Below are 23,936 nucleotides of genomic sequence, written 5' to 3'. Positions count from 1 at the left end.
GCCCTTCTGCCATCATAAAAGTTCAGCCCTGAACTCCCAACAAGGCTCCTCTGCAGTTCTTAGTTTTGCACTATTCAGAAAGTGCTCCAGTTCATCTTCATTAATCCAAGCTGGATAACGTTGCACTTACCCATAATGAACCTGCCATAGTTTCATCCACAAGCTCAATATGTCTTTTACAATTTACTGTTCCCATCTAGCCAACTTACTATCCTTCTCATGTTATCATCAAACTCGGTTATATGGCTATCCATATCTTCACCTGAGTTATATTTTTATATTATGATTTAAACCGGAGAGCCACACATAGATCCTTAGATGGACACCACTAATCACACCCTGCCAGATGGAATACCCCGATTGCTGTCTCCCACCTCCTAACCAATTATCAATGTTTATCCAGCAGTGAGGGTATTTCTGTTGCAAGCAATAAAAGAACTAACTTCACAAAGTAAATCGTAAAAAAAAATTTAATAAAAAAAATCATTACACCAACACTTGGGACAAACCCTGGGCCAGACAAGCTACCCACAGTCCCCATCTGCTTTCTTTTTATACCGAGACAGCTGGTCCGCTGACCCTGACAGAATGCCACCGCTGGTTACATTGTAACAAGGAAGATACACAGAGGAACACTCTTGCCTGTACCTTTTTTCTCTCCCCGCTCTTTTCCTTGAGATATTATTTGTCATGTGGTTGGCAATGAGGAGGAATTTCTTCACACAAAGGGTTGTGAATCTGTGGAGTTCCCTGCCCAGTGAAGCTGTTGAGGCTACCTCACTGAACGTTTTTAAGGCAAGGGTAGATGAATTTTTGAACAGTAAAGGAATTAAGGGTTCTGGTGAGCGGGCGGGTGAGTGGAGCTGAGTCCACGAAAAGATCAGCCATGATCTTATTGAATGGCGGGGCAGGCTCGCGGGGCCAGATGGCCTACTCCTGCTCCTACTGCTTATGTTCTTTTTCAGTCTTGGGTACCTACTTAAGTACATATGCTTTGTTCTTTTAAGGGCAGAAGGTTTTTCTTTAGTCTAGTTAGGGCATCATAATCAGCACGGGTTTGGAGGGCTGAAGGGCCTGTGCTGTATTTTTCCTTGTTCTTTGTTCATTATTGGCCAGATCTTTTCCTTCAACGCTTGGAGACTATTTGACACCACCAACTGATAAAGTAACATCCCTCCAAATAATTACACATTCCGAACATAACTTAGCAAGATTTGCTTTGCTTGTCCAAGTTATTCAGCGATAAGTTGCAAATTGTAGTTAAAGACATTTTTCAGTCCAAGACTGGCTCCACTGTAGAACTGCACACCATAATTGGCAGACACCCAAGTTTTTAACGCGTATTTATCAGTGTCACGAGTAGGCTTACATTAACACTGCAATGAAGTTAGTGTGAAAATCCCCTGGTCGCCACGCTCTAGCAAAGAAGGGGGGAATTTAGCACGGCCAATTCACCTAACCAGCACGTTTTTCAGACTGTGGGAGGAAACTGGAGCACCCGGAGGAAACCCACACAGACACGGGGAGAATGTGCAAACTCTGCACAGAGAGTGACCCAAGCCGGGAATCGAACCCAGTTCCCCTGTGCTGTGAGGTAGCAGTGCTAATCACTGTGCCACCATGCTGAGCATCCGGCAGTTCAACTATCAGACCATCTTGAGCTTTACATTATTTAGGAATTGATTTTCATCACGCGGCCATTTATGTGGATCTCATTGCTCAGAATCCGACTACACAAATCACCCAACACAAATCACTCTCTTGGCCATCAGCTACCCTGTGGTTAAAATGCAGACCGAGAAACTTCAATCACTCTGAACATTTTGTGCGCTTGTGTCCCACTGCGCAGGGCAGAGAGAGTAATTGATAGCTAAAGTGATTACAAGGCTGTAATCTAACTAAGGAATTCGGATCGTGTCTACAAACAATGAATGTAAAGCTCAGGATGTATACAGCTGTCATCCAAAACCCAGGCTAGATTCCTATCTTGAAGTAATTTCCAGAAGACCTTAGTTTTGCATCTGAAGTAGTCTCTTCAATTGCACGTTGACAACCAGTACAGTTGTCAATGATGTGTGACCACATTCAAGGTGCAGGGCCTTTGCACGCTTCTCAAAAAATAATTTCCAGTTAATTATGAGGGGGGCTTAGGCCAGAATGAATTTGAACTAAGATTAAGAATGGAAAATGCTGGAAAACCCATAGGTCATCATCATAGCATCAGTGGAGAGTAAACTGGAGTTTATGTTTCAGGTCACTGTTGGAGAAGGGGTGAGGTAATGGGGGGAGATGTTTGTGAAGGGCAACCCCCTCAATCCCCTAAACGGCCCTTCCCCCAACTTGATTCCGTGTCCTGACTGGTTGATCTGCTACTCCCGAAGCCTGTCTCCAGGAAATCCCAATCTTGCCAGCTGGGAAACAACACCCCAAAGTCTCAATCCAGGAAGTAAAAGGAAAAAAAACAGATACCAAAGTCCTACCACTTTCTTCTCAGAATTTCCGAGGTTTCCACCTGTTAAAACTCACTGCTCCTTTACTGAGCAAAGGAGCTATCTGGAGCCACTCTTATCTTAACATAGGTTAATAGGGGTGGCACGGTGGCACAGTGGCTGGCACTGCTGCCTCACAGCACCTGGAACACAGGTTCAATCCCGACCTTGGGTCACTGTCTGTGTGGGGTCTGCATGTTCTCGCTGTGTCTGCCTGGGTTTCCTCCGGGTGCTCCGGTTTCCTCCCGGACGTGCGAATTAGGCTGACTAGCCATGCTAAATTGACCCTTAGTGTCAGGGGGATTAGCAGGGGAAATATGTGAGCTTATGGGAATAGGACCTAGGTGGGATTGTGGTCGATGCAGATACGATGGGCCGAATGGCCTCCTTCTGCACGGTAGGGATTCCAAAATTCACAAAACGCAGACACAGAGGGCAGGATTTTCTGGCTATGCTCACCCCAGCACGGGAAAATCCAGCCCGAGGTCAACGCACCTTTGCATGATCTGTCTACACTTCCCTGCTCGTTGGGAAGGGAAGACTTCACCCAAATTCTCCATTTCCCTCACCCCCACCCACCCCTCAGTGGTAATCAGTCCTTACACACACACACGTAAGAATAATGCCCTAACCTTTCTCCAATTAGTTGCACTCATTTGCAATTGGAACACCTACTTCAGGGTTACAACATTAATACCCCTTCCTTGGCCCACAAACTTCCCAAGCTGCTCTCTCTTGCTACCTCCCCTTAAAAATCGGGGCTTAGGGGTCTGAAGAGTTCTAAATCTGAAAAGTTGAGTGGGCTTTTCCAGCCCCTCCAGCCACTGATATCTTCCTGCCCCGCTGAAGCCAACCCCTCACAGCAGGGTCCCTAGCAGCGGAATGGATGAGCCATGCAAAGCTAGGACTGTTTTCACTGGAAAGGTGGAAGCTGAGGGGAGATCTGATAGAGGTCTACACAAGTGTGAGAGGCATAGACAGGGTGTGGATAGTCAGATAACTTTTTCCCAGGGTGGAGGTGTCAGTTACAAGGGTGCACAGGTTCAAGGTGAGGCGGGGAAAGTGTAAGGGAAAGAAAAAGCAAAATAATACTGCAGATGCCAGAATCTGAAATAAAGTCAGAGAATGCTGGAATGGTAGCACTGCTGCTTCACAGCGCCAGGGACCCGAGTTTGATTCCCGGCTTGGGTCACTGGCTGTGTGGAGTTTGCATGTTCTCCCTGTGTCTGCGTGGGTTTCCTCCAGCGGCTCCAGTTTCCTCCATATTCTGAAATACCTGCTGGTTGGGTGCATTGGCCCAAACAGGCGCCGGGCTGTGGCGATTAGGGGAATCTCACAGTAACTTCATTGCAGTGTTAATGTAAGCCTTACGTGCGATTAATAAATAAACTTTCCGATATTCTCTCCCCACAGATGCTGTCAGACCTGCTGAGATTTTGCAAAGTTTAGGGACGATGCACGTGGGAAGATTTTCACACGGAGAGTGATGGGTGCTTGGAACACGCTGCCAGAGGAGCTGGTGGAAGTAGGCACATTAGCAACATTTAAGAGGCATCTAGGGAGGCATGAATAGGGAGGGAATAGAGGGATATGGTCTGAGTAAGGGCAGGAGATTTCTTATTTAGTTCAGTTAGGACATCATGACCAGCACGGGTTGGGGGAGGGGGACTGAAGGGCTTGTCCCTGAGCTGTGCTTTTCTTTCTTTTTTGTTCTTTGTTATGGTACACCTTTAAGTAGGAATGTGCATGATCCATGTACATCACCAGGTCGGATAACGTAAGGTTCCATCTGAAAGTTATCCATGTTTGATAAGGTTCACCATGGAAGGCTTCTGCAGAAAATGCAGATGTACGGGATTGAGGGTGATTTAGTTAATTGGATCAGGAATTGGCTAGCAGATAGGAGACAGAGGGTGGCGGTTGATGGTAAGTATTCGTCATGGAATTCAGTTACGAGTGGTGTGCCTCAGGGATCTGTTTTGGGGCCACTGCTGTTTGTAATTTTTATAAATGATCTGGATGAGGGTATAGTTGGGTGGATTAGTAAATTTGCTGATGACACCAAAGTCGGAGGTGCGGTAGATAGTGAGGAGGGGTGTCATAGTTTACAGGGAGACTTGGACAAGTTGCAGAGCTGGGCTGAGAGGTGGCGGATGGAGTTTAATGTGGAAAAGTGTGAGGTAATTCACTTTGGCAGGAATAACAGATGTGTAGAGTATAGGGCTAACGGTAGGACTCTGAATAGTGTTGATGAACAGAGGGATCTAGGTGTATGTGTACATAGATCCCTAAAAGTTGGGAATCAAGTAGATAAGGTTGTTCGGAAGGCATACGGTGTCTTGGCATTTATTGGTAGGGGGATTGAATTTAGGAGCCGCAGCGTCATGTTGCAACTGTACAAGACTCTGGTGAGGCCGCACCTCTGGTGTGCAGTTCTGGTCCCCACATTATAGGAAGGATGTGGAGGCTTTGGAGAGGGTGCAGAGGAGGTTTACCAGGATGTTGCCTGGTATGGAGGGGAGGTCCTATGAGGAGAGACTGAGGGATTTGAGGTTGTTTTCATTAGAAAGAAGGCGGCTAAGAGGGGACCTTATTGAAACATATAAGATGATTAGAGGTTTAGATAGGGTGGACAGTGATAGCCTTTTTCCTTGGATGGAGAAAGCTAGCACGAGGGGGCATAGCTTTAAATTAAGGGGTGGTAGTTATAGGGCGGATGTCAGAGGTAGGTTCTTTACCCAGAGGGTAGTGAGGGATTGGAATGCCCTGCCTGCTGCAGTTGTAAATGCGCCTAGTTTGGGGGCGTTTAAGAGATCCGTGGATAGGTTTATGGATGGAAAGGGATTGGTTTAGGTTAGAGGGTCATTGTTTTTTAATTGGTCGGCGCAACATCGTGGGCCAAAGGGCCTGTTCTGCGCTGTAATGTTCTATGTTCTATGTGAGCTCCCTGAGCTTGTAAATATACTACTTAACCTTCACGAATAAAGAACCTATATTTGAATTTATGAATCCCATCTGGTGTGTTTGTGTTGTAGTAAGGGATGTAGACACAAGAATACCCACCATCCAGTCAACATCCCTTGATATCTTTTTTTTAAGACAAAATGATACTGCTAACATGCCCAAGTGTCTGATATAAGTTTCCCTTGACCCTGTGCACTGTATCAGTCTTGGCTCACTGTGCCACTCTCCCCTGTCGACAGGAATACATAATCTAGGCTGATACTTGTGTGTAAGGTGTTAAACCATTGCTGTGTCTGTTCTCTCTAGTGGCTGGAAAAGACCCCATGGCACCTTTTAAAGAAGAGCAGAGAATCTCTCCACGGGATTCCATTTCTAAGAGTGATCTGGAACTGCACTAACATGGCGAATGCTGGCAAATTATTTCTCTGCTCTCATAATTAAGATAGCATTTGTTTTTAATACATTTTCACTACAAACAGAAAGTATGAAAGAGACTTGTTTAAGGAGAAATCTGGGCAAAGGATTGATATGTGAAGCTCATATGTGAGGAGGAATTGTTTTTCATAGATTTGTAGAATCTCTACAGGAAGAGGCCCTGTGGCCCATTTAGTCTGCACCAACTCTCCGACAGGTCATCTTACCCAGGCGCACCTACCCCGCCCTATCCACTTAACCCCTCACATTTACTCTGCTATTCACTCTAACCTATACAACTAAGGGGCAATTTAGCAAGGCCAATCCATCTCTCCTGTACATCTTTGGAGTCTTTATGTTTATTTATTATTGTCACAAGTAGGTTTACATTAACACTGCAATGAAGTTATTGTCAAAATCCCCTAGTTGCCACACTCTGGCACATGTTTGGGTAACACTGAGGGAGAATTTAGCAATGCCAAGGAAACTGACCTTCACTGACAACAATCCCACCTAGATTCCATCCCCATAACCCTGTATTTACCCTGTCAGTCCCCCTGACACTAAGGGACAGTTTAACATGGTCAATCCACCTGTGTTACACATCTTTGGACATTTCGAGGAAACCAGAGTACCTGGAGGAGACCCACACAGGCATGGGGAGAACTCTGCACAGCCACCCAAGCCAGGAATTGAAGCTGGGTCCCAGGCACTGTGAGATAGCTGTACTATCCAGTTAGCCATTGTGTGGCCCTAATTTCCCTAAGTCCACCAGTGGAAGATTGGTAAAGACACTAGGGAAGCAAAATAAATAGCAATCTTCTATTGGAACAGGAGTGGCCATTCAGCCCTTTGATTCTATTTTACTATTCATTGAGAATATGGTTGAGCTGCACAACCCTTGGATCCATATCCTTTTGTACATTTATCAGCAATAATCAATCAACCTCAGATTTAGAATTATTGATTGGGCTAACGTCTACTATTTTTTTCTAGGACCGATTTCCACTATTGTGCAACAAGTGGAGACTTGTTTCTTATCCTCTATCCTGAATGGTCGGGCCCTGATGTTAATCTCTTGCCCCCTTGATCTGGCCTCCTCAAGCAGGGAGAAAATTTCACTCCATCTGGCCTAGCAATTCTTTTCAAAACCACAACCAAATCACTCCTTAACAATCTACATGCCAAGAAACACAAATGTGTTCCTCATAGCATACCAACAGTGCAGAAGAGACCATTAGGCCCATCGAGTTCGTACCAACTCTTTGACGGCTTACTCTTTGATATCTTACCCAGGTCCTCTCCCCCACTCTATCCCTGTAACCACACACATTTAGCATGGCCAATCCACCTAACCTGCACATCGTTGGACACCAACAGGCAATTTAGCATGGCCAATCCACCAAATCCGCACATCGTTGGACACCAAGAGGCAATTTTGCATGGCCAATCCACCTATCCTGAACTTATTTGGAGTGTGGGAGGAAACCCACGCAGACACAGGGTGAATGACAGTGACCCAAGTCTGGAATTGAACCCGTGCTGTGAGACGGTAGTGCGAACGACTGTGCTGCCCTTAGTTAGGGTGAACACTGGGAGAATCCACCACAGGAGATAGCGGTAGATATTTCCAATCCGCTTGGTCGGGTCCAACCTCTTTTATTGCAATGCACAGGCAATTTGTTCGTAACGCTGCGGGTCCTTTCAATTATTTTGCTCAGCTGCATGTGGGCAGCCTGTGGGCAAGCTTCCGGGCCCATTAAATATGTAGCAAATATTACACCCGCTGAATAAATATTGATACCTGTTCCAACTGGTTTTGAAAACCTGAAGGCATTGCATAACGAGCGCTCCAGTTCGGCTCTCTATATTGGGAGTGTACACAGCCAAGTTATAACCGAAAGAATTGTCTTAAAAACCCACCCATGTTGCCAATGCAAAACAAATGACTGAAGAGGCTATTTTGGTGAAAAAGTGAAGTTAACTATTAAATTGACGCAGTGCTATTAAGACTCACCTGTTTGAAAGTCAGGTTCTAACACAGTTTTGTCCTATTTGCTGATTACTGTAGTTAAGCGGTGTCTTCAGGCCCTGAATCATAGAATCCCTACAGTGCAGAAGGAGGCCATTCAGCCCATTACATCTGCACCGACTCTCCGACAGAGCATTTTGTCCAGGCCCGCTCACCCACTCTATCCCCATAAACCCCACGCATTTCCCATGGCAAATCCACTTGACCAAGACAACTCTGGACACTATGCAGGCAATTTAGCATGGCCAATCCATTTAACCTGCACATCTTTGGACTGTGAGAGGAAACCCATGCAGACACGGGGAGAATGTGCAACCTCCACACAGAGACCCGTAGCAGGAATTGAGCCCGTGTTCAAGGAAAGAGTGACTGTACTTTGACCATTCAAGTGCCAATTAGGCCCAATTTTTATGTTGCAGTATGTGAGGGGCTCCCTTCATCCAGGCAATGTAAGTGGCAATCCACCCTTCCACCTTTCCTAGCACCTTCTTTAGTGGTTTGGCGTCAAATTTGATTTAATGTTCTTCCACAGTGTCTTGAGGAGAATCTGCACTGTTAAAGTTTATTTCTTAGTCACAAGTAAGCTCACATTAACACTGCAATGAAGTTACTGTGAAAATCCCTTAGTTACCATACTCTGGCGCCTGTTCGGATACACTGAGGGAGAAGTAAAGTAAAATAAAGTTAAATTCTTAGTCACAAGTAAACTTACATTAACACTGAAATGAAGTTACTGTGAAAATCCTCTAGTCGCCACACTCTGGCGCCTGTTCGGGTACACTGAGGGAGAATTTGGCATGACTAATGCACCGAACCAATGCACTATGACAGGGCGAAGATGGGGGTGCTATGTCAGAGGACTGTGAAGTGGGGTGTATGTCAGAGCTTACATTCACACTTCAGTGAAGTTACTGTGAAAATCCCCTAGTCGCCACATTTCCTTCACTTGAGGGAGAAGTTAGCACGGCCAGTGCACCTGACCAGCACGTCTTTCGGACTGTAGGAGGAAACCGGAGCCCCTGGAAAAAACTCACACAGACGTGGGGAGAATGTGCAGACTCTGCACAGACAGTGGCCCAAGCCAGGAATAAAACCTGGGTCCCTGCAAGGCAGCAGCGCTCAGCACTGTGCCACTGTGTCGCACTGTCATCAAAGATGCTGCGTAAATGCATGCTACTGTGGTTGTATCTGACCAAGACAAATAGTGCAAGAAGTCCAAAGGGGCGGAAGAATCCGTCTGCTCGATTGACAAACAATTAACAGATTCCAAAAGGTCAACATGTACGAGGGTGCTTTGAGTGATAGGAGGGGAATGATCGCTGTGCAGTTCTTGTCTTGCTCGACGCGATGTCACCTACCCTGTTAGTTTCTTTGTTCTCACTCTTTTGTTAGGTACTTTTGTCCTGTTAGTTGCATGGCAATAGTGGGTGTTGATAAATGTTGAGAGGACACCACTGCTATAACAGTGATACTGATAAGGTCTTGACAACTTAATTTGTAAGTGAAGCCTATTGTGTTTTGATCCATTGTGCATAGAAACTGTTTAAAGTTAAATGACATCAGAATTCAAAAGAACAAAATAAAGTATAGATCGTACTGTACCCCAGTCCAGATCAAAACAAGAAATCCAGCGACCCTGTATACTTGAGTGCTGGTGCCCCAATGCATGAATAACCTTGTGTGATGAATGTAAAGATTGTTTAATGAGGAAGTAGGATTGGCTCCATAAATGTCACAGCTGTTGAAACTCTAAATGGCATTGTGCCACAAATATGGATGACTACATTTTATCAACTGGCACATTTGCCAGTAATTGAAAGTAGCTACTGAGCAACCATTTCTTCTCTTAAGAAAATAGCCCCCAAAACATTTTCTTTCATGCCATTCACACCACATTCCTGAATCAACAATAGATGAAATGGAAATGGTCGAGAGCTTCAGGTTTCTAGATATCCAGATCACCAACAACCTGTCCTGGTCCCTTCATGCCAATGCTATTGTTAACAAAGTGCGCCAAAGCCTCCACTTACTAAGAAGGCTAAGGAAATTTGGCATGTCTATTACAACTCTCACTAATTTATACAGATGCACCATAGAAAGTATCCTTTCCAGATGTATCACAGCTTGGTATGACTCTTACTCTGACCAAGACCACAAGAAACTATAAAATGCTGCGAACTTAGCTCAGTCAATTTTGCAAACTGGCCTCCCATCCATTGATATTGTCTACACTTCCTGCTACCTTAGAAAAGCAGCCAGCATAATTAAGGACTCCAGACACACTCCCTTACACCTTCTTCCATCAGGAAAAAGACACAAAAGTCTGAGATCACGTACCGACTGACTCAAGAACAGCTTCTTCCCAGCTGCCAGTAGACTTTTGAATGGACCTACCATATATTAAGTAAATCTTTCTCTACATGCTATCTGCGACGGCAACACTATATTCTGCACCCTCCCCTTTTCTTCCGCCCTTTGTACTCTATGAATGGTATGTTTTGTTCGTACAGCTTGCAAGAAACAATACTTCTCACAGTACACTAATACATGTGACAATAATAAATCAAATTGCTTTCTGATTACCCTGTTGCCTACATTTAAGGTTAGAGGAAAATGTGGTATAAATGTCTGGCGCATGAATGGTTGAGGTGGGACTGAATACAGTGCTGTCCACACAGAGAAGATATGATATAGTTTTAGTCTCCCCTACCTTTGGGAAAAGGTATGAACTATCTAGCTGATCTCTGCCCCTCATTATTTTATGGACCTCTATAAGATCACCCCGAAGCCTCCTATACTCCGGGGAAAAAAGTGCCAGTCTATCCAGCCTCTCCTCATAACTCAATCCATCAAGTGCCGGTAGCATCCTAGTAAATCTTCTCTGCACCTTGTCTAGTTTAATAATATCCTTTCTATTTTAGGGTGACCAGAACTGTACACAGTATTCCAAGTGTGACCTTGCTTACTCTCGCTCACCACAGGAATCGTAGCGAGCGGGACTGTGCAGAGGTCCATTGATCTCGGGTGGGATTTTTGCAGCGTTGGGGCAAGCACAGCCAAAAAATCTTCCCTGCAGGAAGCAGTTAGATATCGCAGTTGAGGCGAAGGGGATCAAAGACATGGGGGGAAGGGGGGACCAGGCTATTGAGTTGGATGATCAGCCATGATTGTTATGAATAGTGGGGCAGGCTCGAAGGGCTGAATGGCCTCCTCATGCTCCTAATTTCTACGTTTCTACATAACTGGCTGACGAGGCTGTGAGTGGGATGTGACTTGTGTGCCTTATTAAATATCTCCCTGTACGATATCAACTTAGCTGTTGCAGATGCGCAGTTGTTATCGAGTGCATTGGAGAAAAGGTTTAGCCTGTCTGGGTCTTGTCATTCTGAGTGCGTTTTGTAAGCAAACCAGATGGAGTGGTAGGTGGCATTTCACATTCAAGGCCATGCTGAGCTATGCATCTTCTCCATAGCTGAACCAGTGTGGAGGGAGATTTACGGTTTTTAATCAAGAACTAATTAAATCAAAATTTCACTTGTGAAAACGGTGCTCCCCCCTTGTTCTGGCATGTGTCACAGTTAATGCTATACGACAAGAGTTAGCCCTGGTGTACTGCAAGATTCGGGGATTTATCATTCGATACCAAACAACTGGACACAGTTCATCCTGCTCACAGATATCCACTCCTACATCACAAGGAGCATGCAACTTGCTCAGTGTGCAGCCTATGTGATGTAGAGTTGCTGGCGTTGGACTTGGGTGGGCCCAGTAAGTAGTCTCACAGCACCAGGTTAAAGTCCAACGGGTTAATTTGGTAGCATGAGTTTTGGACCACTGCCCCTTCATTAGGTGATGAAGGAGCAATGTTCCGATAGCCTGCGCTACCAAATAAACTGTTGGACTTTAACCTGGTGTTGTGAAACTATTTACTGTACAGTATACACAACAGAGGCAGAGACTGAGACCTATAGGAGCTAAACACACACCAACGTGGCAGTATTTAAACTCTGTATTTTTGCAGTAGATCATTACCTGGCATGTTCTGTGTACAGAGGCTACTGAAAGATATAACACAAGTTGTAATGTTCTTATGAAAATTAGCCAATTCACTCACACAGAAAAAAACGAGCATTTTGCTGTGTAATGTTGAATTTTTCCAGTTAACATTTAGTAATTTTGGGATTGTGTTCGGTGCAGACTCGATGGGCCGAAGGGCCTCTTTCTGTACTGTAGGGTTCTATGTTCTAATTTATTCCCAAATCATTGAAGATTGAATTCATACTTTGATAAAGAGGTTTATAAAATGTGCAAGGGGTGGCACAGTGGTTAGCGCTGCTGCCTCACAGTCAGGGACTTGAGTTCAATTCTGGCCTTGGGTGGCTGCGTGGAGTCTGCACAATCTCCCCGTGTCTGCGTGGGTTTCCTTTGGGTGTGCTGGTTTTCTCCCATACTCCGAAAATGTGCAGGTTAGGTTAATTGGCCCTGATAAATCGTCCCTTCGTATCAAGGGGATTAATGGGGTAAATATGTGGGGTCATGGGGAGGAGCCTGGGTGGGATTGTGGTCAGTGCACACCTGAAGGGGCAAATACCTTCCTTCTGCAGTAGGATTCTATGATGCTATTGCTCAGGAAGCAGATTTAAGCAGTTAACTTGAAGGACTATAATTGGGCCACAGAATTAAACCAGAAATGAACCATCTACTGGAAGGATTTATTAATAGTTATAGAATATGAAGCTCATCCAATCGTCCCAAAAGTGACAAAGCCTGAATGGTGTTTGGGAGTTGAGTGATACTCATTTCACTGACTGGCACTTTCCACATGGAAGTCATGCATACTCTGATGTAGTGGAAACTTTACTGGAACTCTCTTTTTCCAATGTGTGTGTGTGTCAACTGTCTTTGTATGTCCTACATAGCTCTGGCACATCTGTGATCAATGCTTATTGGGTTTTCACAAGAGACTGTGGACGTTGAATATTGAGGACAATACGTGTTGTCTAATTGACCTGCAGATCTAAATTTAATGTAAGCAGCATTCTATGTATAAAGTGGTGAGTAGGAGATGAATGTTTCTTGTCACTGCCTCTATATTTAGACTCTGGTCAGGTATACGCTCTATTAGAATGATTGAGCATATTTTACTGTAAGGGTCACAGAATCCTTTCAAATGTAACAGGGAAGTACTGAAACCAATAACTTTTCTACCAAATCTGAAACCAGCCATTTCCAGGGACTGTAAAGGTTTGTGTCGTGGATGTGGACAGCTTCCGCGAGCAACAATGGTTAGCTCTGCTGCCTTATAGCCCCACAGAGTCGGGTTCGATTCACGGCTTGGGTCACTGTCTGTGTGGAGTCTCTATGCTCTCCCTGTGTCTGCTTCTGGTTTCCTCCCACAGTCTGAAAGATGTGCTGGTTAGGCACGTTGGCCATGCTGAGTTCTCCCTCAGAGTACCAGAGCAGGTCCCGGAGTGTGGCGACTAGGCGATTTTCACAGTAACTTCATTGCAGTGTTAATGTCCAAAGAACAAAGAACAGTACAGCACAGGAAACAGGCCCTTCGGCCCTCCAAGCCTGTGCCACTCATTGGTCCAACTATTCATTTGTATCTTTCCATTCCCAGTCTGCTCATGTGACTATCCAGTTAATTCTTAAATGATGCCAGCGTGTCTGCCTCCACCACCCTACTTGGCAGTGCTTCCAGGCCCTCACCACCCTCTGCGTAAAAAACGTCCCTCTGATATCTGAATTATACCTCGCCCCTCTCACCTTGAGCCCGTGACCCCTCATGATCGTCACCTCCAACCTAGGAAAAAGCTTCCCACTATTGACCCTATCTATACCCTTCATAATTTTGTACACCTCTATTAGGTCTCCCCTCATTCTCCGTCTTTCCAGGGGGAACAACCTCACTCTACCCAATCTCTCCTCATAGCTAAGATCCTCCATACCAGGCAACATCCTGGTAAACCCTCTCTGCACTCTCTCTGAAGCCACCACGCCCTTCTGGTAGCACGGCGACCAGAACTGTAAGCCTACTTGTGACATTAATAAATAAATCTAAAAACTGAAAAGGTCGTGGTGTTGGTTGTGCATGTATTAGGACGATATTAAGATGATTGGTCATGCTAAACTGTCCCTTAGTGTAGGATAGGGGGATTAGCAGAGTAAATACGTGAGGTTACTGCGATAGGGTAAGATGCTCTGTCAGGGGGTGAGACTAGACTCGATGGGCTGAATAACCTCCTTCTGCACTGTAGGGATTCTATGATTCTCCCTCAGTGTACCCAAACAGGTGCCGGATTGTGGCGACTAGGGGATATTCACAGTAACTTCATTGCAGTGTCAGTGTAAGCCTACTTGTGATAGTAATAAATAATCTCCATTGGCATGTGCTTCTCCTTCTGAAGTCAGTGCTGGCTACGTCCCTACATACAGGATAACTGGATACTTTAATCACCATCAGTTTAACCCCTGCAAACACAAAAGAAGATTAGAGGGAGTCAGGGATTAAAAATTAAAAGTTGCGTAATCCGACCCCAAGCTGCTATGTTTGCAGAAGTTGCCATCTTTACAGTGGGTGGGAGGGAGTTACGTGGCATGTCTGTACCCACTTCATGACTAAGAGGTGTCTCAAAATAACATTAAAATCAGGCAATTCAGTTGGAAGCCCGATGAAAGTTTGGTTTCCCAGGTTCAGGAAGTCCTGCAGCTAAGGGACAGCACAGTGGTTAGCACTACTGCCTCACAGCACTAGGGACCCAGGTTCAGTTCCCTTCTTGGGTCACTGGCTGTGTGGAGTTTGCACATCCTCCCCGTGTCTGCGTGGGTTTCCTCCGGGTTCTCCGGTTTCCTCCTGCACTCCAAAGATGTGCGGGTTAGTTGGATTGGCCATGCTAAATTGCCCCTTAATGTTGAGGGCTATCAGCTGGGGTAAACGCATGGGGTTATGGGGATAGGGCCTGGGTGGGATTGTGCTCGGTTCAGACTCGATGGGCCGACAGGCCTCCTTCCACACTGTAGGAATTCTATGAAATGTGAAGAAGAAACAAAGAATGTAGAAGCTCTTTTAAGCATGGCTTGTGGGCTAGGAAGAGAGTGCTCAGGCCCTCAATCAAATAATCTGCTCTAATTGGCTGACCCTCACTCCCCCTTTCCAAACCCTTGATCCAAGGACCATTCCCTCTCCCTCCCGATTTCAAATCCAATTACCTCCTTCCCCCAAGCCATTGCCTGGCTCCCCCTCCCCCCTGATTGTTGGTCCCAGTTGTCCTCAATATTTCCTGGTTGCCAGGATATATCCCCTTGTTCCTCACATGCGGACCTAGACTGCTGGCTTGTCACCTCGTCGCTTGACCAGCTTTTCATTCTATCTGGGAAACGCAGTAGAAAAATTATGATCTTTCCCTGCCATTAACCTTAGTGGGACTTCTCCCCTCACCTGTCTCATCTCTCCCTCCGTAATATCGAGCCCTATGAACGTGGTAAAAGCTCTTCATTCTAAACTTTAATTCGTTTCCTCCCTGTGATGTGGAGATGCTGGGGTTGGACTGGGGTGGGCAAGTCTCACAACGTCAGGTTAAAATCCAGCAGGTTTATTTGGAATCACGAGCTTTCAGAGTGCTGTTTCTTCCTCACTCACCCGATGAAGGAGCAGTGCTCCAAAAGCTTGTGTTACCAAATAAACCTGTTGACTTTAACCTGGTGTTGTGAGACTTCTCACTTTTTCTCTCTACACCATTGCCACCAGCTCAGCTGAGAGCTTTGAGCATTTTATTTCCTCAGTTTCAATGTTGACAACTTTTTTTTTCTGTCTGTGAGGTTATCTGAACTTGCAGGAGTCCCATTCTCATCCGATCCCAAGCGTATTTGAGCAGGACTGAGATCCTGGTAGATTCTTCCGTCCTCCCTGGTTGAGGACACTGACAGTGCATCACTTGAATGAATGCTGAATTGATCTGCGGTGCCTGATAATTGAATTGCCTATCATTTCTGGGAGGCGGTGGCCTGTGGGATTGTCAATGGATTCGCAATCCAGGGACCCTGAGTACGATCTTGGGACCCGGGTTCGAATCCCACCACAGCAGATGGCAATATTTAAATTCAATAAAATACCTGGAATGGGAATTTTACCAACACACCTGCCACGGGAATCATTGTAACCAGGGGGTTGGACCATGCAAAGGTCCATTGACTGTGGGTGATATATTCCTGTTTTGGGGATTTTCACCCCAAAACAGCTATATCCTGCCCTAAAAGTCTACTGATGACCATGAAACCATTATCAATGGTAATTAAAAACCCATCTGGTTCACTAATGTCCTTTAGGGAAGGAAATCTGCCATCCTTTCCTGGTCTGGCTTACATGTGATCCAGATCCATAATGGCCTGGTTGACTGCCCTCTTCAAAAGTGGGCAGTTAGGGGATGGGCAATAAATGCCGGCCTAGCCAGTGAGACCCACATCCAGGAATTTAGTTTAGAAAAAAAACAGCCAATACTGGAATAGAATCAGAAAATGCTAGGAAAATCCTGCACTTCAGGCAGCAGAGTGTAAAAGAGTTAACGTTTCAAATCGATGACCGTTCATCACTAGCCCAGCTTCCCATGTTGCCAGACTTTGATTCCTCTGCTATGACTGGTTCTGACATTACTCAGCTTGCAGCCTACATATTCAAGAATTGATGTCCGCTTTGTAGCAGGCACGCCAAGCTGACTTTCTGCTTGGTGTGAGGCAGCCACATTTCAATCTGATTTAACTGCTCTGCCTCCAGCAAGACTGATATAAAATACTGGCTTGAAACTGGGGCAACATCATCCCAATTCCAAGTTGTGACTGGAGCTGACGCGATATCCCAGAAATCAGTGCACATCCTGTTGTGTGGCCAATGTAAAAGCAGGCAATGTATATTCCAGCAAGTACATTGATCAAACGAGTGGTGCATTTTTTCTTTGGTTCTCTCATAATATCCTGCGCAATATTGCACACGTAATATACTTGTGTATCTGCAATTGTGTAGTGGTGCTCCAAACTTTGAAGGAATTTGAGTAATGTTGATATTGTAGACAGTTTACCTCGGCTGTGCAAGTGAGTGAAGAGGAGTGGGCTGTGCGTACTCACATCAGGGTTTCTGGTGCATCAACTGCAAGTGAGATAGAATCATGGAATCATGCAGAAGGAGACCATTCGGCCCATCAAGTCTGTACTGACAACAATCCCGTCAAGGCCACATCCTCATAACCCCATGTGTTTGCCCTACTAATCCCCCTGACACCAAGGAGCAATTTAGCATGGCCAATTCACCTAACCCACACATCTTAGATTTGATTTATTATTGTCGCATGTATTAGTATACAGTGAAAAGTGCTGTTGAGGAGCAGTGGAGGATCTTTAAGGAGATCTTTCTTGGTGCTCAACGGAAATTTATTCCGTGGTCAAAAAGGATAGTAGGAGGAGAGGTAATAAACCGTGGATAACGAAGGAGGTGAAGGAAAGTGTTAAACTAAAAGCGGAGGAATTTAGAGTAGCTAAGAGTAGTGGGCGAGAAGAGGATTGGGAGAGGTTTAAATGTCAACAAAGATTGACAAAGAAGTTGATAAGGAAGGGTAGGAGAAACTATGAAACTATGAACTGGATTCCGGGGAAGTGCCGGATGATTGGAAAACGGCTAATGTTACGCCGTTGTTTAAGAAGGGTGCCAGGCAAAAGGCGGGGAATTATAGGCCGGTTAGTTTAACTTCTGTGGTAGATAAAATGTTAGAATCTGTCATTAAGGAGGAAATTGCAAGGCATCTTGAAGGGAATTGCTTGATAGAGCAGACGCAGCACGGTTTCATTAAAGGGAAGTCGTGTCTGACAAATTTACTGGAGTTCTATGAGGATGTGTCTAGGGCGGTGGATAGAGGTGAGCCGGTGGATGTGGTCTTTCTAGATTTTCAGAAGGCGTTTGACAAAATGCCTCACAAGAGGTTATTGCAGAAGGTCGAGGGACATGGAGTTGGGGGTAGGGTGTTAGCGTGGATAGAGGATTGGTTGTCAAATAGGAGGCAGAGAGTGGGGGTCAACGGGTGCTATTCGGATTGGCGGATGGTGACTAGTGGAGTGCCCCAGGGGTCGGTGCTGGGGCCTCAGCTCTTTACCATTTATATAGATGATCTGGAGGAGGGAACCGAGTGTAGGGTGTCAAAATTTGCTGATGACACCAAGATTGGTGGAACGGCAAATTGTGCGGAGGGTGTGGAGGGTCTGTAGAAGGATCTAGATAGGCTGGGCGAATGGGCCAGGAAATGGCAAATGGAATTTAATATTGGCAAGTGTGAGGTGGTCCACTTTGGTAGGAAAAATGGTAGGAAGGACTATTACTTACGGGGCGAAAAACTGCAGCAGGCGACGGTGCAGAGGGACCTCGGGGTCCTTGTGCATGAGTCGCAAAAACCCAGCTTGCAGGTGCAGCAGGTGGTCAGGAAGGCGAATGGGATGCTGGCCTTCATAGCGAAGGGGATTGAATATAAAAGTAGGGAGGTCTTGCTGCAGCTGTATAGGGCATTGGTGAGGCCGCAACTGGAGTACTGTGTGCATTTTTGGGCACCGCACCTGCGCAAAGATATTTTGGCCTTGGAGGGAGTGCAGACGAGGTTTACTAGGCTGATACCGGAGTTGAGGGGGTTGAGCTATGAGGAGAGGCTGAATAAACTGGGCTTGTACTCGTTAGAGTTTAGAAGAATGAGAGGAGATCTCATTGAGACGTATAAGATGATGAATGGGATGGATAGGATAGAGGTGGAGAGACTCTTCCCGCTCAAAAAAGACAGTAGGACTAGGGGGCACAGCCTCAAGATAAAAGGGGGGCGGTTTAGAACGGAGTTGAGGAGGAACTTCTTCACTCAAAGGGTGGTGAATCTCTGGAATTCTCTGCCCGTTGAAGTGGTGGAGGCTGCCTCGCTAAATATTTTTAAGACGCGGGTTGATGGGTTTTTGATGAGAGAGGGGATTAAGGGTTATGGGGAGAGGGCGGGAAAGTGGAACTGAGCAGCGACAGATCAGCCATGATCTTATTGAATGGCGGGGCAGGCTCGAAGGGCTGGATGGCCTACTCCTGCTCCTATTTCTTATGTTCTTATGTTTCTTGCATGCTATACAGACAAAGCATAACGTTCATAGAGGAGGAGGTGCAGAATATAGTGTCGGAGGAAACTGGAGCACCTGGAGAAAACTCATGCAGACACGGGGAGAATGTGCAAACTCCACACAGACAATCATAAGAACATAAGAACAAGGAGCAGGCATAGGTCATCTGGCCCCTTGAGCCTGCTCCGCCATTCACTAAGATCATGGTCGATCTTTTTGTGGACTCAGCTCCACTTACTCGCCTGCCCACCATAACTGTTAGTTTTTTTTTACTGTTCAAAAATTTATCTGTCCTTGCCTTAAAAACATTCAATGAGGCAGCCTCAACTGCTTCACTGGGCAGGGAGTTCCACAGATTCACAAGCTTTTGGGTGAAGAAGTTCCTCCTCAACTCAGTCCTAAATCTGCTTCCCTTATTTTGAGGCTATGCCCCCTAGTTCTAGTTTCACCCACCAGTGGAAACAACTTCCCTGCTTCTATCTTATCTATTCCCTTCATAATCTTATATGGTTCTGTAAGATCTTCCCTCATTCTTCTGAATTTCAATGAGTAAAGCCCCAGTCTACTCAATCTCTCCTCATAAGCCAACCCTCTCAAGTCCAGAATCAACCTAATGAATCTCCTCTGTATCCCCTCCTGTGCCAGTATATCTTTTCTCAAGTAAGGAGACCAAAACTATACACAGTACTCCAGGTGTGGCCTCACCAGCACCTTATACAGCTGCAACATAACCTCGCTGTTTTTAAACTCCATCCCTCTAGCAATAAAGGACATTGCCTTCTTAATTACCTGCTGCACCTGCAAAGCAACTCCTTGAGACTCCTGCACAAGGACACCCAGGTCCCTCTGCACAGCAGCATGCTGCAATTAAATGCAGCAGCATTTAAATCATAGTCCATTTTGCTGTTATTCTTACCAAAATAGATGACCTCACATTTACCAACAATGTGCTCCATCTGCCAGGCCATCTCTCACTCAATTAGACTATCAATATCCCTTTGCGGATTTTCAACATCCTCTGCACACTTTGCTCTTCCACCCATCTTAATGTCATCTGTGAATTTTGACACACTACACTTGGTCCCCAACTCCAAATCATCTCAGTTTTTGTACCCAAGGGTGGGATCGAACCAGGTCTGTGGTGCTATGAAGCAGCAATGCTAACCATTATGCTACTGCACCATCCCTTGTACCTGATATAAACTCTACATTTAATCCTTCTCTATCTGAGCATCCCCCTATGGATAAGCTCCGTGGAACTCTCTATCCTAGGTTTCGAAAGCCAGGGTCAGCCATCCAAAGCGAAATGCCCCTATTGTTGAGGTTAAGAGTAGAGATCAGATGCTAGCAAGTGAGCAGAGATACCATAACCTACAATATCTCCTAGGACTCCGCTGTGAACCTTTTGAAGGCCTGGGATCCTTTGGTGATAAAGTTAACAATGATCGTCTCCACCTGTGTTCCAGAAGGGAGCACAGAGATTGCAATGGCAATCTTAAAAGACAATTGCATTTCACAAGCCTGACTAAAGTGGAAGAGACATTATTACTATTGGATTCAGCGAAAAACTCGGCGAGCTCTCTCTTGGGATCGAGCATTTGATTGATTATTGGATTTGACAACACTCGAGCAATTCAGATATTATGTTCAAGTACAGGCCAATGTTTGATAGAATTGCAGTCGTTATACATTGTAGACTCTCCTCGAACTCAGCATGCATGCAAGATTTTTGCTGTCAATTATGGGAAAAAAACACTTTTTATTCTGTCCAATTTAACCTTAATTTGGCATGTGTAACACTTCACTGTAATGAGGAGCATGGCATCACAGTGGTTAGCACTGCTGCCTCACAGCCCCAGGGATTTGGGTTCAATTCTGGCCTCCAGTAACTGCCTATGTAGAACATAGAACATAGAACACTACAGCACAAACAGGCCCTTCAGCCCACAAGTTGCGCCAATCACATCAATACCTACCAATCCATAGACCTATCTATAACCCCCAATCCCATTAAATCCCATATACTCATCCAGAAGTCTTTTAAAAGACCCCAGCGAGTTCGCCTCCACCACCACTGACGGCAGCCGATTCCATTCACTCACCACCCTCTGAGTGAAAAACTTACCCCTAACATCACCTCTGTACTTGCCTCCCTGCACCTTAAATCTGTGTCCTCTCGTAGCGACCATTTCAACCGGGGAAATAGCCTCCGAGAATCCACCCTATCTATTCCTCTCAACATTTTATAAACCTCTATCAGGTCGCCTCTCAACCTTCGCCTCTCCAGGGAGAAGGGTCCCAGCTCCCTCAATCTATCTTCATAAGGCATGCCTCCCAATCCAGGCAACATCCTTGTAAATCTCCTCTGCACCCTTTCAATAGCTTCTACGTCCTTCCTATAGTGAGGCGACCAGAACAGCACACAGTACTCCAAGTGGGGCCTGACAAGGGTCTTATAAAGAGTTTGCACGTTCTCCCCATGTCTGTGTGGGATTGTTCTGGGTTCCTCAATCGTGGGACATTTGCATCGCTGGCTGGCCAGCATTTATTGCCCATCCCTAGTTGCCTGATGGCAGCTGACAGTCAATCATATTGCTGTGGCTCTGGAGTCACATGTAGGCCAGACAGGGTAAGGACAGCAGATTTCCTTCCCTAGAGGACATTAGTGAGCCAGATGTTTTTTTTTCCCCAACGGCAGTCGATCATGGTTTCACGCAAAGATGTGCAGGATATGTGGATTGGCTGTGCTCAGTAGTTAGCACTGCTGCTTCACAGTGCCAGGGACAGAGGTTTGATTCCTGGTTTGGGCCACTGTCTGTGTTGAGTTTGCAGATTCTCCCCATGTCTGTGTAGGTTTCCTCCAGGTGCTCCGGATTCCCCCCACAGTTCAAAGATGTGCGGGTTCGGTTAATTGACCACGCTAAATTGACCCTAGTGTCAGGGGGGTCAGCAGGGTAAATATGTGGGGTTATGGAAATCGTGCCTGGGTGGGATTGTGGCCTGGGTGCAGACTCTGCACTGTAGGGATTCTATGATTCCATGAGTGGGCACTTGGTTATCTGATCTGCACTTATTCATCAATGCCCACTCCACCATGTCCTATGGGATGTAACATTTGCCCTTTTTATGCCACCTAGCCTTGGCGCACTGGTGCGATCGGATAATCAGTTTGTGATTAGAGCAATATTACCCTATAAACCTATTGAAACTGCAAGCTTAGTCTCAAAAAGCTTTAGAAAATAAATGACAGTGACAGGAATTGTGTCAAAGAGGAGATGGATTGGTTTAGCGCTGTACTATTGTTCAAGCTCTTAATTGAATAAGAAGAAAAATAAATTGCTAAACCTATTATGGTTTTAAATAACTTTACATATACCAGCATTCATCAGTTCTCTATTTTGAGGCCGATGGATTTTTTCCAGCCTAAGTCTAACTTGTTGCACAACGCAACTTCAATATTGAAGGAAATCTGTCGGCCAAAAGAGTTTGACAATTTAACATGTGACAATTATTCACCTTCCTCCAAAATGAAGCTCTTCATCAAACCCATTCGAAATTCCGTTAGAATTTAATCTTGCACGGGAACACTCTGGCATTTTCAAAGGGAAGCTGATTCCTTCTTATGGAGAGGTACAGATGGGGATTTGATCAGAAAAGGTAGTGTTTATTGAACTGCTATGAATTTTTTAAAAAAAATTGTTCTGATGTCTTTAAAGCTTGAGGGTATTCTAACATCTTCATGAACATCCATAGAATCCCTACAACGCAGAAGGAGGCCACTCGACCTATCGGGTCAGCACCAACTTCCGAAAAGAGTATCCCACCCAGGCCATCCCGTTCCACCCTAACCCTGTAATCTCATCCAATTACCATGGCCAATCCAGCAAACCCGCATATTTTTGGACATTAAGGGGCAATTTACCATGGCCAATCCACCTAACCTACACATCTTTGGACAAGGGGCAATTTACCATGGCCAATTCACCTAACCTATACATCTTTGGACAAGAGGCAATTAACTATGGCCAACCCACCTAACCTACACATCTTTGAACACTATGGGGCAATTTAGCATGGCCAATCCACCTAATATACATACCTTAGGACACAAAGGGGTAATTTAGCATGGCCAATCCATCTAACCCATGCATTTTTGGGCACTAAGGGGCAATTTAGCATGGACAATCCACCAAACCTGCACATGTCTGGATACTATGGGGCAATTTAACATGGACAATCCACCTAACCTACACATCTTTGGGCACTAAGGGTCAATTTAGCATGGCCAATCCATCTAACTTGCACATCTTTGGATACTGAGGGGTGATTTAGCATGGCCAACCAACCTCACGGTTACATCTTTGGACTGTGGGAGGAAACCGGATACCCTGAGGAAACACACACCAGCATGGTGAGAATGGGCAAACTCCAGAGCAGACAAAAATATTGGTCTTATCTAGAGAACTCTTTGCTGTCAGTGCTGGCATGTGCGTTGTTGCTCCCCACTGCCCCGCCCCCCCCATTCTGTGTAAAGGCAGTGGTGTGCAGCAGATCTCCAACTTGGTTTGTTTATCCTTGAGATGTGCAAAGCAGAATTGATTGTCCACCTAACTATCCCGAGGACATTAAGGGTCAAGCAGACAGCGTGGAATTCAAATCACATGTAAGTCATGCCGAATCGATGAAGCAGATGTAGACTAGAGAGGATGGATGTATGTGGCAGTCCAGTTCCCTGAAAGTGATTAGTGAATCAGTTAGCCATTTGCCAACTTTCATTGTCATCTTTACTCTTGGTGCTCACCTGAATTCACATTTATTGAATTTAATTGCAGAACTTGCCATGGTGTGACCAATTCATAATCTCAGGGTTACCAATCATAGAATCCCTACAGTGCAGAAGGAGGCCATTC

This window comes from Carcharhinus amblyrhynchos, chromosome 18, assembly GCF_965287045.1.
Source record: "Carcharhinus amblyrhynchos chromosome 18, sCarAmb.v2.hapA, whole genome shotgun sequence".
NCBI classification, from domain to species: domain Eukaryota; kingdom Metazoa; phylum Chordata; class Chondrichthyes; order Carcharhiniformes; family Carcharhinidae; genus Carcharhinus; species Carcharhinus amblyrhynchos.
The sequence above is the reverse complement of the archived record's forward strand: the minus strand, read 5'-3'. Positions refer to the sequence as shown.